We start from the raw sequence: 14681 nt of genomic DNA, 5'->3' as shown, positions 1-14681 counted from the left end.
ATCTTTGGAAGACAAGAGAAGTGTGTAGGTAGGCATTTTTGATTGCACATAACAAAAAGCCAACTCTAACCAGCTCAGGCAAAACCAGGAATGAATGACTGGTTCATGAACACTAAAATAGGGCTAGACAACTATCCTTGGGTGGAGCAGGGGTGTGGTTAGGCCTCAGAACCCCTGCAGCCAGGGTCCATCTGACCCATCTCTACCTCTCCTGAGGCTTCATTACTATCAACACAGTGCAGCTCCTTCTGGTAGGATATCTGGCTCCTAACACATCCTGGACAGCAAAGAGATCAAATCATTCAATCCTAAAGGAAATCAATCCTGAACATTCATTGGAAGTACTGATGCTGAAGCTGGAGCTCCAATACTTTGGCCACCTGATGTGAAGAGCCAACTCATTGGAAAAGACTTTGATGCTGGGAAAGACTGAAGGCAAAAGGAGAAAGGGGTGGCAGAGGATTAGATGCTAAGATAGCATCACCGAGTCAATGGACATGAATTTCAGCAAACTCCAGGAGATGGTGAAAGACAGGGGAGCCTGGTGTGCTGCAGTCCATGGGGTCATAAAGGGTTGGAAAAGACTTAGTGACTGAACAACAATAAATGCACCTGGAACTACGGCTATCACTTACGCTCTAGAGCAGGACTGACTGCTCTGCTCAACTCAAAAGTACAAAGTCCAAAATCCCCAAAGAAAGGTCTGATGGACCTAATGGAGGTGGGAGACGGGTCTGTGAGCATTTTCGGTAAAAGAAGGACCTGTGCCCCTACATGAAGGAGATGGGTAGGCAAATTAAGGATTGTTTGTCCTCTACAATTGAGGGGCTGGCTTGTGTGGAGAGTTCTCAAGTGCTTTAGACAATGAGGAAGATCCTTGAGAACCCAGAGGTCCAGGGAGAATTAGACTTTGTGCTGGGCTTTAAAGGAGAGGAAAAGGGGAACTCCCTGGTGTTCCATGCTTCCATTGCAGGGGACACGGGCTTGATTTCTGGTCGGGGAACTAAGATCCCACAAACCCTGCCACGTGGACAAAATAAAAAGGGATAGGAAGGGCTTGGATAAGTATAGAGAAGAGGAGACATTAAAACTAGGTGAGGCAGAGTGCCTGCCTGAAAAGTAAAAATACCCAAGGAAACACCGTGGCTGGCCTGTCCTAAGTCCTTCAGTCTTTGAGGACATCAGTCACAGTTTTTTGATCAAGCTAAACCTATGAGTGACAGGCAAATCCTGGCTGTCTAGCAATACTTGACTCTAACCTTGGGGGCCATTAGAACCACATGGGCCATAAAATACATAGCTGGGGCAAATAATTTACCCAAAGAGGCTCCTCCTCCAGTGCTGGGGTGTTCACCCAGGACCCCCCTGGCCCATCAACACAGTCCATCAAAATCTGGCATGGGTTCAGAGTTACATTGACACCGTCTCTACCAGGTTGAACACAGTCCTAAGAGTACCAGTAGGGTTGCTGCACCCACTCCCAGCATCCAAATACCTTCGGGACACCATCAGCACTGACCTCATTTCAGACCTGCCCCTCACTACAAGAGTAGAGGGGGCCTAGATACTCCCATCAGTCCAGTGCTCTTCAAACCCTGCACCCACCCATACACACTCTAACCCGTACCATCTGCTGCACACTTCCTTCATTAATTGTTGGTCTCTCCCAACTCTGAGGGCTGCCCATCTGCTGCCTTTCCATGCTGCAGCCACTGTTCGTATTCTGGAGTGGGAAGTGCAAAACCTTCCGATGTCCACACAGCCTCCTGCCTACTGCACAGACTGGCCATCCTCAGACTGAGTGTATACTGATGGGCATCCTAACTCCTCCTTCAAGCAACATAGCCAGGCCCCTAACACAGTGGGCATGGTGAGAACTACTTGCTACTCCTACACCCAGGACACTTTGGTTCACATCTGCCTCTACCAAAATTGCTAGCATCTCAACAGCTTGCTACTATTCAGAGGCATGAGAGGCCAGAGACCTTCAGAAAATCTGACTCTTAAGAACCACCCACCTAAGGGAAGTTCTGTAGGCCTGCCACCTGGCTCTCTCAAGGTACCAGAGGTCATCAGCTCTGTGACTTTCTGGGGAAGGTCCCCCTCTTCTCTCACTGATTCCTGTTCTGTCTAGTCAGCCAATCACTTCCCTTTCCCTCCAGCCCACATGTGCATACAAAGGCACCCACACCAGCCCCCATGCCAGGCCACTTACAGAGTGCAACCAGTATATGTCATCCCAGAGGAACTGCTCTTTCACTGCCTGGCCTCCTATGTCAGAAATAGGCCAAGATTTGCCCTCCACTAGAATTCAGGGTACTCTTGCTTTATCCACTGAAGGTGAGGGAATGAATGGGCAGGGGCTGCCCTCCTCCAGCCCTTTGAATGAATGGACTCTCTCAGCCAAGTCACAGACAACACAGAAAAGTCAGTCACAGAGAACAGCCCTGTGTCTATTTTGTCCGTGAACTTCCCAAGATGAACCTGCTTTACTCAACATAGTCCCTTTTTCTTTTTTAATCTTATAAATTCTGATTTCCTACTTTTCTTCTGGCCCCTCTTGTGATATTTCCTGACATTCCTTATTTGATCCTCTTTTTAAACCTCTTTACAGGGAGTTCCCTGGTAGTCTAGTGGTTAGGATTCCGGGCTTTCACTGCTGTGGCGCAGGTTCAATCCCTGGTCAGGAAACTGAGATCCCACAAGTCATGTGGCTTGTCAGGTAAACAAAAAAAAACAAAACCTCCTATCTGCCTGCCCTCCCACACCAGGCTCCCTTCACATCTTTCTACCATCCCACCTATCTCAACAGGAAAGGGCAGGAGAACATGTTTACACTAGTGCTTTAATGTGCACAGAAATCACCCACGGATATAGTCAGAACATATATTCAGAAATTCCAGGGTGGGGTCCAAGAGCCTGCAATTTTATCATCCAGCTGGATGAAGCAAGTTGCTGGACTGAAGCAATGCTCCCAGAGTGCAGGTTGCACTTCGAATTGCAGGATCTAACCCAGCGCTGGTGCAGACCCTCACCTTTCACTGCTAATGGGAGAGGGCAGTGCTTCTGGTCAGTAACAAGCACATAGCTGTGTGGTTCAAGGCACATATTAGTGGGAGCTGTTTTATGGCACACTACTGCAAAGCTGATCCTACGGTTGAAGCCTTGCTCCTGGGAACTAGTCACCATCTGACGGTTATAGAAATACAAAGCCGGTCTGCCACCATCTATTTTCCATGCAATTTTTCACCCTCTCCCCAGACTTCCATCTTAAAGTTCAGAGTTCAACCGCTGGGTTCAAACCCCTTACTCTGTTACCCGCTTATGAACCGTGTAACCTTAAGCAAGTTTTTAAAAGATCTGAGCCCATTTCCTCCTGTGGATGATGTGCATAGTAAATGAGATAGTCTGTTAAACGTTCATTAAATACTATTACCCTTAACCTATTGTTTCTCCTCTATCGTGTTTTTCTAACTTAGTTTTGGTGCTTTTCGTCCCTCAAGAGCTTTTGTACTTAAAACCATTGCCATACAGCGAGTTCACAACCTGATTAAAGCAAAAGAAAGGCCAGAAGTAAACACGAAAAGGGATATTGCTATTCCTTTCCTTCATATATTTTCCTTTGCTTTTCCCCCCCAAATTCTCTATAACCAACAATGTAACTTACATCGTTAAGCTCTAGAAAAGGCAAGGTTATAACCTTAAAAGAAAGCTTAAAAGAAAGCTACCACACTATACTGAGAAAACGAGCAAAAGAAAGACGCTCCGGCGCCGAGGGCGGAGGCTGATCACGCGGCCACGGCCCCCTCGGCTTCGCAGGCTGACGTCAGTCACGTTCTCCTCTCGCCTGCTCCGCCGCTTCCGGCCACCTTGGGGCTTTTCTTCCACCAGGCGGCGCCGCAGGACGTTCTGTTGCCGACGTCTTTTGCGCAGCCGCGTCAAAGCCCCGGACACGTCACCACCTTCGCGTCTTTTCTGGAGAGCGCGGGAAGGCGAGAGCTGGAGGACGGTGACGTCACTGGGGTTCCCCGCGTGGCTCTCGGGGCCCGGGGCGGAGCCGGGGACGTGGCGCGCGCCGGGTGGGGGCCGTGGGTGGCGCCGGGCACAGGTCCTGCCGGGACTGACCCGGCCGCGCCCGCCGCCGACGCTGCCTCGTGACCCACTGCGGGGCCGGGCCGGCTGCCTAGCTGCGGCAAAGGTGCTGAGGAGGCGGGCTCGGAGGGGAGGGGTGCAGGCGGTCTGGCGTGAATCTCTCCTGAGGTCTTTAGCCGGCCAGGCCGCTCAGGCGTCACCCTAACCTTCACATCCTATGTAAGGCCGGGCACCGACTTCCTGTTACCCTCGCGCGGTTGGGGCCGATCCTGGACTCTGGCCGGCTGGTCCGCCGGGGCGGCGGGGCACGTGGGGCCTGACTGCACCCAGAGCCGCCGCGCCAGACCCCGGGCCCCTCCCCGCCCAAGCCTCGCCCTGGCTGTCCTGCCTGGTGTGGAAGCAGAAGGGAGCGTGGCCTCTGGCTGGCCTGTCTGCCCTGAGCGAGTCGTTCAGATCTCCTTTTCAAAACACCGTCCACTCCACACTAGTCTGTGCCTAGCAGCCTAGTAGTAGTTGTCAAAATGTAAAAAGTTGCTTTTCCACTTTTTCCCACCGGCTTAGAGTCACCCTAACCCTTAGAGCCACGTTGCAGGGCCGTTAATTCCTGGGTAGTTCTTAAAATGCTTTGTGTGGTTCCCACTACTGAGTTCTAATGGAGAGAAACTTCCGTTTTCCTAGCATGAGCTCCACAGCCTGTCCAGTGAGTGGCTTTAGAAGAAAAGGTAGCAGAGGGCTCATCCATTATCTGATGAGTTGAATGTGGGGCCTGATGAGAGTTTACGGAAGGGTGGTTAGGGGAATTTTCTCTGGGCCCCAGCACCTGTGATACTGCGAGGCCACAGGATTTCCTGCTGGGAGCCTTGTCTAGGGCACACTGCCTTGTGGCACCGTGCAGTTGTCTTTCTGTTCTAGCTGCTCCTTACTAGAATTTTTCATCTCATGTTACAGTGCTATGGCCATTTCCTGGGATGGCATGAGTGAGCCATGAGGACAAGCCACTCTCCAGTAGCTTATAGGAAGCTGGTCTAACAGAGTAAGCAAGGTAGGACCATCTCCTGCAAGGAAGAAAACGAATGTATCCTGGAGGGCTTATGTAGCAGGGACTGTATTTGCCTTTTCACACAAGTTAGTTCATTCGATTCCCACAGCTGGTTCTGTGAGCTAGGTTTGAATTATCCTTTTATAGAGAGGAGGAAACTGGTTCAACAGGGTAAATGGTGTGCATCACTTCTTAAAGCAAGAATGTGATAGAGCAAGTGATCTCAGAGGCCCTACTAAAGTTCCATTGCAGGGCTCGGGCAAGAAAGAGACAGTAAAGAGTCAGCCCTTTTCTAGAGTATGAGGTGCTCAGGACCACCCAGAGGGTAAGAGTGAAGGCAGATTATACTAAAACCCTCTCCATATCCCAGTCTCTTGGCTACACCTGCCATGTGTATAAGGCAAAAAAGCAGGTTAAGTGATGGAGCGCTGAAGGGCAGCCTTTGAGACCCTAGAAGTCTGCAAAAACAAAGAAGGATCACCACTCCCAGTAAACACTTTGCTTTGGTCATGGATGGGTTAATGGAAAGACTTGTGTATCAGACTGGGGCCTTTTTTTAGCACCATCTGGCAGAAGCCACCTCTCCTGCACCTGCTCCATGTACAAACCATGGCTCATTTGCCAGTCAGCAGTGTGAAAGACAGAAGTGTGGTGAGTGTAAGTTAGGTTTACTGCTATCTCAGAGAGGTGTTCTCTGAACTTCATCCTGAGAATGACAACCCATACCCACTGCTAGTTGTCTGTGGAACTGCAAGAGACCCGAGTAAAGCAACAAAGGCCTAAGTCCTCTCTCCATTTTCTTTTGTTTCCTTTCTTTTTGTAAAATCTTGAACTTGGCTAGAGCAGAAGATAGACACATTCCTGGGATAAGGCAAACTAATCAGGGCCTAGGTATTTTGAAATCATTCCTCAAAGCCCAGGACTTGGTAGGTAAATATTCCCTGGTTTTGAACAAGGTAGGTAGCTGTTGTGTTTCAGATTGAGAGAGCAGATGAGCCTTGTTAGTTGACTCTGGGCCACTTTAAATGGAAGGTGTTTTTTTCCTTCCTCTTTGCTGCCAAAGCAATTCTTTCTGTCCTGTCTTAGGACCTTAGTTTGAAACCTATAAGGCATGGTCCCCCAGGTGCTTATTTGGAGAAATGTCTTCTATTTTGTCAGTGCGGTTTATACACCCCAGTGACAGGAAATAAGTTTGCCTTCATACCAGTAAAATCCACATGTAAAGGATGATGAGTTCTCCGTGGGAGTAAACCTAGGAAGTGTCTGTAAATTTGTTGCCCAAATGGTTGAGGACACTCCAAGCACTAATCAGATGTCTGGGAGCAGTCTCAAGAAGAAAAGGCTGGAACACGGTTGTAATTTAGGTTAAGTGATAAAGCAGTTTAGAGTCTAAACTGAGCAGAAGGGGTTTGGCCATCCTTGGAAGTAGAGCATTGGCCCTGGTACTACCTAAGGAAGGGCAGGCCTTATCTGAGGGAACTTGAGCCCTGTGATGGCCTTCATCAAACTGCTCCTATAGCAGGGAAGGGGGCCCTGCCATAAAGAGAGATGTGACTTTAGGTTGATTACTTTTGTTCTCAGTTTCTGTTAACCAAGCACTCTTTAGCCCTTGAGGAAAAGATCAGCCAGTCAGGCCAATTCAAGCATTCTAGTCCATTAGAATGTCCACAGTTCCTTGGTATGAATCATTACATTGGCATTTGGTTTGTATGCCCTGCAACCTCTGTGTGAACTTGGTTAATAGGTGTTTCAGAGGTGGATCCCTTCACATGGGATGGCTTAAAAGTGTAAAGCCCAGATCTGGGTCTTGTTAAATCAGCAAGAAATTAAGTTGGGGAGGAGGGGCAGGAAGCCAGCTTTGCCAAGGAAATACTACCCTTGTCTTATTGTTGATCTTCCTTTTGCAATCACGTTCAGGAAAATTATCAGCACAAGGCAGAAAGTGTTAAATTCTAGATGAGGGATACAGGCATCAAGTGCTATGGGTTCCAAGGTGGGGGGAGATTGCTGTGAGAGGTTAAAGAAAAGATGGTGTCACAGAAGAGGTGGGGGTAGGATTTGCCAAATGGATAGGATTTCAGTAGATGGAGATGTTGGAGATGGAGAAGAAATATCCTCTGCCATTTCAGTGAAGTCCCTCTAGAGCTGATGTAAAATGTATGGTCATCTGATCTCTTAGCTGTTAAGCCAAAGAAAAAACACTGTTGTGGCAGGAGAGGGAGTGGTAGGCCCCAGAGAAAAGGAAAGAAAATGAACTGTTTAGTCAGCAGCTTGTTTATTTAACATGTCTTGAGTTTTTAGTATGTGCCAGGCACTGAGCTGTGTCTGGGGGATACAGAAATGAACAAAACAAACAAAAGCCCTACCTTTCTCTCTAGTGAAGAGAAAGAAAGACTATGGAAGGAAGGTGGGAAAGAAGAAGAGTTGGCTGAAGGGCTATATGCTATGTCAGATGTGCTGTGGAGAAAATTAAAACAAGGGTTGGGGAAGTTGGAGGATGTACTGAGGATTTTTTTTTCTTAAAAAAGTTTTTTTCTTTTATTTTCTTCTTTTAAATGTTTAATGAATTATGTACAAGCTAATATAAAGGTAAAATATATGTGCAAGCTAAAAACTCAGATCTGGGCCTTTGATCATTTTCTGTGAGAAGGGGGAGCTGACCAGGTTGTGACCCAGAAGATAAAATTTGTCTGTGAATATGACTCACTGCCTGGGGAAAAGTAAGCCATGATGTATGAATGGAGCGCTTCGGAAAGCAAGAAAAACCAGGTGCAATGATAGAGGACAGAATTGTACCCTAAACCTCTAAATATGAATATTATGGTTCTAAGAAAATAGGTGTTGACCTTGTGAGATGTGATAGACCTAAGCGGAGAAAGAGGAAAGAGCTAAAGAAACAGCTTTCTCTGCTCCTTTTCCTGCTCAGGGCGGGTGGGTCTGGGGGAGGGGGCGGGGAGGAAGTCAGGCCTTGAGACAAGGTGGCTGTGGAATCTGCAGAGACCACATGTGTTTCCTCGAGAGGTTCACTGTTCACAGATGTGCCTGTGAAGCTGGAGATACGAAGTTCAGGAGGGATCTCAACCTGCTCACCCTGTGTGTCACAGCACTGTTGTTTCTTTTTCATTAAAAATTGGGAAAAAAATAAAAATTGAGGTATAGTTACTTTATAATGTTGTGTTGGTTTCTGCTGTACAACGAAGTACGGTTTGCTGTATGCGTATTTCTGTGTGTATACATATATCCTCTCCCGTCTGGACCTCCCACCCCTTCCACCTCTCTGGGTCGTCACCACAGAGCACAAGATGAGCTCCCTGTGCTATATACAGCAGGTTCCCACTAGCTGTCTGTTTTACACATGATAGTGTATGTTTGATGGCAGTTATCTCAACTGAAAAGTCTGGTCTTGACCCACCCTGGAATAGGAAATGGCAACCCATGCCAGGATTCTTGCCTAGCAAATTGCATGGACAGAGGAGCCTGGCGGGCTGCAGTCCGTGGGGTCACGAAAAATCAGGCATGACTGAACAACTGAGCACAGTGTATATATGTCAACCCCAGTATTCCAGTTCCCCTGCCCCCATCGCCCCGCCTCCTGTGCACATGTCCACTCTCTACCTCTGTATCTCTACTCCTGCCCTGCAGAGAGGCTCATCTTTGCCATGTTTCTGATTCCATATATATGCATTAACAGAAGATATTTGTTTTTCTGATTTACTTCACTCTGTATGATAGATTCTATGTCCCTCCATGTCTCTACAAATGATTCAGTTTTGTTCCATTTTATGGCCGAGTACTATTCCATTGTGCCCATCTTTGCATGAAATGTTCCCTTGTTATCTCTAATTTTCTTGAAGAGATCTCTAGTCTTTCCCATTCTATTGTTTTCCTCTATTTCTTTGCATTGATTGCTGAGGAAGGCTTTCTTATCTCTCCTTGCTATTCTTTGGAACTCTGCATTCAGATGCTTATTATCTTTCCTTTTCTCCTTTGCTTTTCACTTCCCTTCTTTTCACAGCTATTTGTAAGGCCTCCTCAGACAGCCATTTTGCTTTTTTGCATTTCTTTTTCTTGGGGATGGTCTTGATTCCTGTCTCCTGTACAATGTGTCACAAACCTCCATCCATAGTTCATCAGGCACTCTTATCTATCAGATCTAGTCCCTTAAATCTATTTCTCACTTCTACTGTATAGTCATAAGGGATTTGTTTAGGTCATACCTGAATGATCTAGTGGTTTTCCCCACTTTCTTCAATTTAAGTCTGAATTTGGCAATAAGGAGTTCATGATCCTAGCCACAGTCAGCTCCTGGTCTTGTTTTTGCTGACTGTATAGAGCTTCTCCATCTTTGGCTGCAAAGAATATAATCAATCTGATTTCAGTGTCGACCATCTGGTGATGTCCATGTGTAGAGTCTTCTCTTGGGTTGTTGGAAGAGGGTGTTTGCTATGACCAGTGTATTCTCTTGGCAGAACTCTATTAGCCTTTGCCCTGCTTCATTCTGTACTCCAAGGCCAAATTTGCCTGTTATTCCAGGTGTTTCTTGACTTCCTACTTTTGCATTCCAGTCCCCTATAATGAAAAGGACATCTTTTTGGGGTGTTAGTTCTAGAAGGTCTTGTTCAACTTCAGCTTCTTCAGCATTACTGGTCGGGGCATAGACTTGGATTACCGTGATATTGAATGGTTTGCCTTGGAAACGAACAGAGATCATTCTGTTGTTTTTGAGATTGCATCCAAGTACTGCATTTCGGACTCTTGTTGACTATGATGGCTACTCCATTTCTTCTAAGGGATTCCTGCCCACAGTAGTAGATATAATGGTCATCTGAGTTAAATTCACCCATTCTAGTTCATCTTAGTTCACTGATTCCTAGAATGTCGATGTTCACTCTTGTCATCTCCTGCTTGACCACTTCCAATTTGCCTTGATTCATGGACCTAACATTCCAGGTTCCTATGCAATATTGCTCTTTACATCGAACCCTGCTTCCAACACCAGTCCCATTCACAACTGGGTGTTGTTTTTGCTTTGGCTCCGTCCCTTCATTCTTTCTGGAGTTATTTCTCCATTCTTCTCCAGTAGCATATTGGGCACCTACTGACTTGAGGAGTTCATCTTTCAGTGTCCTATCTTTTTGCCTTTTCATACTGTTCATGGGGTTCTCAAGGCAAGAATACTGAAGTCATTTGCCATTCCCTTCTCCAGAGGACTACATTCTGTCAGACCTCTCCACCATGACCCTCCCGTCTTGGGTGGCCCCACACGGCATGGCTTAGTTTCATTGAGTTAGACAACACTGTGGTCCGTGTGATCAGATTGGCTAGTTGTCTGTGATTGTAGTTTCGGTCTGTCTGCCCTCTGATCCCCTCTCTTAGTGCCTACAGTCTTACTTGGGTTTCTCTTACCTTGGACGTGGGGTCTCTCTTCACGGCTGCTCCAGGAAAGCGTAGCTGCTGCTCCTACCTCTGATGCAGGGTGGCTCCTCTCAGCCACTGCCCCTGCCCTCGGGCAGCCGCACTCGTGCGCCATGGCAGCCATCTGTGTACCACATCTTCTTTATCCATTCATCTTTTGATGGACTTCTAGGTTGCTCTGTGTGCTGGCTATTTTAAATAGTGCTGCAGTGAACACTGGGGTACACATGTCTTTTTGCATTATTGTTTTCTTAGGGTATATGGCCAGTAGTAAGATTGCTAGGTCATATGGTAGTTCTATTTTTAGTTTTTTAAGAAACCTCGTACTGTTCTCCACAGTGGCTGTACCAGCTTACATTCCCACCAACAGACAACACTGTTTTCTGACCAAGACTCAGAGCTATAAAGTTTATCATACTACTTGGTGCCAGAGGTGAAACTGAGACAAAAATATTGGCACTGTAAAAATGTTTTTATGACTTACAGAATAGTAGAAGTAGAAACTTGTGGTTGAGGCGAGAGCAAAGGTGGGTAGTATGAATACTAGTGTTAACAGATAGTACTCCCAGAACACGGCTGAGAGATGGACAACAGGGCCTCAAAAGTCTACACTGACCTGTAGCAACAGTCAGAGTCAGTAGTCATCTCTCTTCTCTTTGAAGCTGGGGAAACTGGTGTGGCTTAGCTGAATTGGCTCATCTTACACACTGGCTTTACCTGTCTCCTCCTCCCCTCTGTTAATGGTAAGGTTAGGGGAACTTTAAAGGACTTCCTAATTGCGGGGGCGGGAGGGGGGGAGGAGTAGAGATCATACTTGTGTTCTTGACTGTCCCTCCCTGTTCTCTTGTTCCTCTCTAGGTCTGTCCTTGGGCAAGTCTCTCTCCCTCTTGGAGTTCTGGCTTCCTTTCTGTGTACAAAGGACTTGAATTGATCTCTGTTGTTCCCTCTGACATTCTGTAAAGAGATTGGGGCCCCTTCATCTTAACCCAACCTGTTCATTTGGACAGAGATTGGTCACTTAGAGATAGTTGGGTGTCATCCTTTTCTGAACAGTGTTTTCCTTTTTTTGCTTCCTCTGCCACAGAAGAGGCAATGGGAATAAGCACAAGAGAAGTTCTGTGGGGACCTGAGAAGGGGCATCTTGCCCGGACACTAATGGGCAGTGGAGACCACCAGCTCTATAGTCTCAGTCTGTGGTCTTGAAGAATCTTCAGATTGGCCAGTAATTTCTGCATGTGGTCTGGCTTTGCCCATGAGACGTGATAAACATCAAGCATACTGTTTGACCTAAAAATGGCAGCCCCTCTCCTGTCTGAGGTACTGATCCTGTGTGCACTCACTTCTTTCCACTCCCACCGGCACTGCCTTAGTTCAGCCCGTCTTCATCTCTTACCTCAATGACTGCAGGTCATTATGGTCATCTGGTCTTCCTGCACGCACTTTAAGCCTCTTCAAGTCTTCCCAGAATATGCCTGTCTCCGATGCAGCCCTGGTCATGTTACTCCCCTGCTTAAAACCCATCAGTGGCACCTCATTGTCTTCATATGTTTATTGGCAACTAATATGTACCAGTGTCTCCATCCCCTGGGGGACACAAAGGGAGACCCAGCTCCTGCCTTAGCATGACAACGAGGGCCTTGATCACCTGATTTTAATTTCCCCATCCATCCTCATCTCTTCCACCCCACTTTTCCCGCCCTCTATTCTCAATCCACATAGCCATGGCTTCTCTCTCCCCTCTGTACCTTTGCCCATGATGCTAACACTGCCTGAACATTCTTTCCTTCCCCACTTCCCCTGACCTGGTTCTATTTACTCTTCAGGTGTGCAGCTCAGTCATCACTCTTCCCTAACTCTCTGTGTGCCACCATGTTTGAAACAAGGCAGGCACACAACAAGAAGGGCAGTCACACTCAATACCCACACGGTGCCTTACTGTACTTGATCTTCCTGGCTCTCCATCTTCAACTGTGAACTTCTCAAAGGCAGGGAACTGGGTCTGATTTGCCTTTGTGTTCTCAGACCCCCTAGCATAGTGCTTAAAACCTCAGAGGTATTCTATAAATGTTTGTTGAATGAGTAAATGAATAAATGAACTAACGGATGAGTGCTCTGATCTGGAGCTTGCCATGACAAGCCTGGGGAACAGGGCTCTGGCTTACAGTCTCCTCTCCTTTTAATGGATCCTCTTTTTATTTTGTGGGCTTCCCTGGTGGCTCAGTGGTAAAGGATCTGCCTGCCAGTGCAGGAGATGCAGCTTCTATCCCTGGGTCAGGAAGATCCCCTGGAGAAGAAAATGGCAACCCACTCCAGTATCCTTGCATGGGAAATCCCCTGACAGAGGAGCCTGGCGGGTTACAGTCCATGGGTTGCGAAAGAGTTGGACATTATTTACTGATGAAACAACTTTTATCTTGTGGTTCTCCCAGGGAGATGGCTTATAGTGTTCAAGATATTGCCTTAGACTGTTTTGCTGAACTGATCTGTTCAATGTGGGTGGCAAACCCATGGGGCAATGGGGAATTCACAGGTGATCTTCAGAGTCACAAGTGAAACAGTGCCTACTGTCTTATATGGTAATGCTTATACCCCAAGTTTGTTAAATCTTGTTGTAAATTTGGTCCAAGGCTGTTTAAGACAGGGCTCTGGGAATTCCCTGATGGTTCAGTGGTTAGGACTCCGCACTTCCACTGCAGGAGGCACAGGTTTGATCCCTGGTTCATGGCAAATAGATGGGGAAACAGTAGAAAGAATGGCTGACTTCATTTTGGGGGGCTCCAATATCACTGCAGATGGTGACTGCAGCCATGAAATTAAAAGATGCTTACTCCTTGGAAGGAAAGTTATGACAAACCTAGACAGCATATTAAAAAGCAGAGACATCACTTTGCCAACAAAGGTCCATCTAGTCAAGGCTATGGTTTTTCCGGTAGTCATGTATGGATGTGAGAGTTGGACTAAAAAGAAAGCTGAGCACAGATAATTGATGCTTTTGAACTGTGGTGTTGGAGAAGACTCTTGCGAGTCCCTTGGACTGCAAGGAGATTCAGTCAGTCCATCCTAAAGGAGATCAGTCCTAGGTGTTCACTGGAAGAACTGATGTTGAAGCTGAAACTCCAGTACTTTGGCCACCTGATGAGAAGAGCTGACTCATTTGAAAAGACCCTGATGCTGGGAAAGATTGAGGGCAGGAGGAGAAGGGGACGACAGATGATGAGATGAGATGGTTGGATGGCATCACCAACTCAATGGACATGAGTTTGGGTAGGCTCCGGGAGTTGGTGATGGACCGGGAGGGCTGCCGTGCTGTAGTTCATGGGGTCAAAAAGAGTCGGACACGGCTGAGCAACTGAACTGAACTGGGGAACTAAGATCCTGGAAGCCACACAGCATTGCCAAAAAAAAAAAAAAAAGACCTTGTCTGCTCAGAATGTGTACATGGAGTCTTCCCCAGACCCCATTCCTTGAATCGGTTCATGCCCGCTCTTTGCCTGGAAGAAAATCTACCAGTTATTAATGGAAATAGGTGATTTTCATACCAGCTTGTGAACTCTTTTGCAAACTGACCAATTTTCTGAGATTCTCAAGGACACAATCTGGCAGTCTCCCATCTGTCGACTAGCTCAGATTTTTCAGTGACAAAACCGTGTTTCAAGCCAGGATGTCCTGACAGGAAACCTGAGAAAGGCAACACTCCTTCTTCCTGCCGCTGTGTTTTGTATGGATCTGTGGAAGCCACAACGGTGCAGTGGCTTCTGGCTGCTACTTTCAGTCTGTGGTGTTCATGATCCTCAGCCTGGTTGGGGTTTTCCCTGAGAATAAGCCAGGGCAGATGAATCTCACGGTGTCATTCCTGGGGATGCTGTGCATGTGTAATACATGTGGGCCTACAGTCTCTGTGGTGCCTTCTGCTCTGTGTTCCCAGCACATTTAGCAGCACTCACTAAATGACAGTGTTCCAGCCCAGTACTCTGCGGGGCTGGGGCGGATTATATGTTTCTAGACGCCTGATTCCCTGCCAAGCTCAATGTTGCTGAGAATGACTTGCTTTTTGACTCACATTTGATTTGAGCAGAACCTTTCATTGAACGCATCTGGCATACATCTCAAATTTCCTGCATATTAGCGAAGGAAT

General features: G+C 47.1%; 1 long non-coding RNA gene across 3 annotated transcripts in view; it reads left to right on the top strand.

Moving 5' to 3' along the window:
• The first annotated feature begins 3875 nt into the window (after window positions 1–3875).
• LOC129623289 (uncharacterized) overlaps window positions 3876–14681 on the top strand; it is a 38299-nt gene continuing 27493 nt past the window's right edge. For 2 of the 3 annotated variants that reach the window (XR_008700461.1, XR_008700460.1), the window contains exon 1: window positions 3876–5134. This is a non-coding gene — a long non-coding RNA (uncharacterized LOC129623289). The remainder of the gene's footprint in view (window positions 5135–14681) is intronic. The other variant, XR_008700462.1, reaches the window with a different exon arrangement.

The sequence above is a fragment of the Bubalus kerabau genome, chromosome 11 (assembly GCF_029407905.1).
Source record: "Bubalus kerabau isolate K-KA32 ecotype Philippines breed swamp buffalo chromosome 11, PCC_UOA_SB_1v2, whole genome shotgun sequence".
Classification (NCBI taxonomy): Eukaryota; Metazoa; Chordata; class Mammalia; order Artiodactyla; family Bovidae; genus Bubalus; species Bubalus kerabau.
The sequence above is the reverse complement of the archived record's forward strand: the minus strand, read 5'-3'. Positions and strand labels throughout refer to the sequence as shown.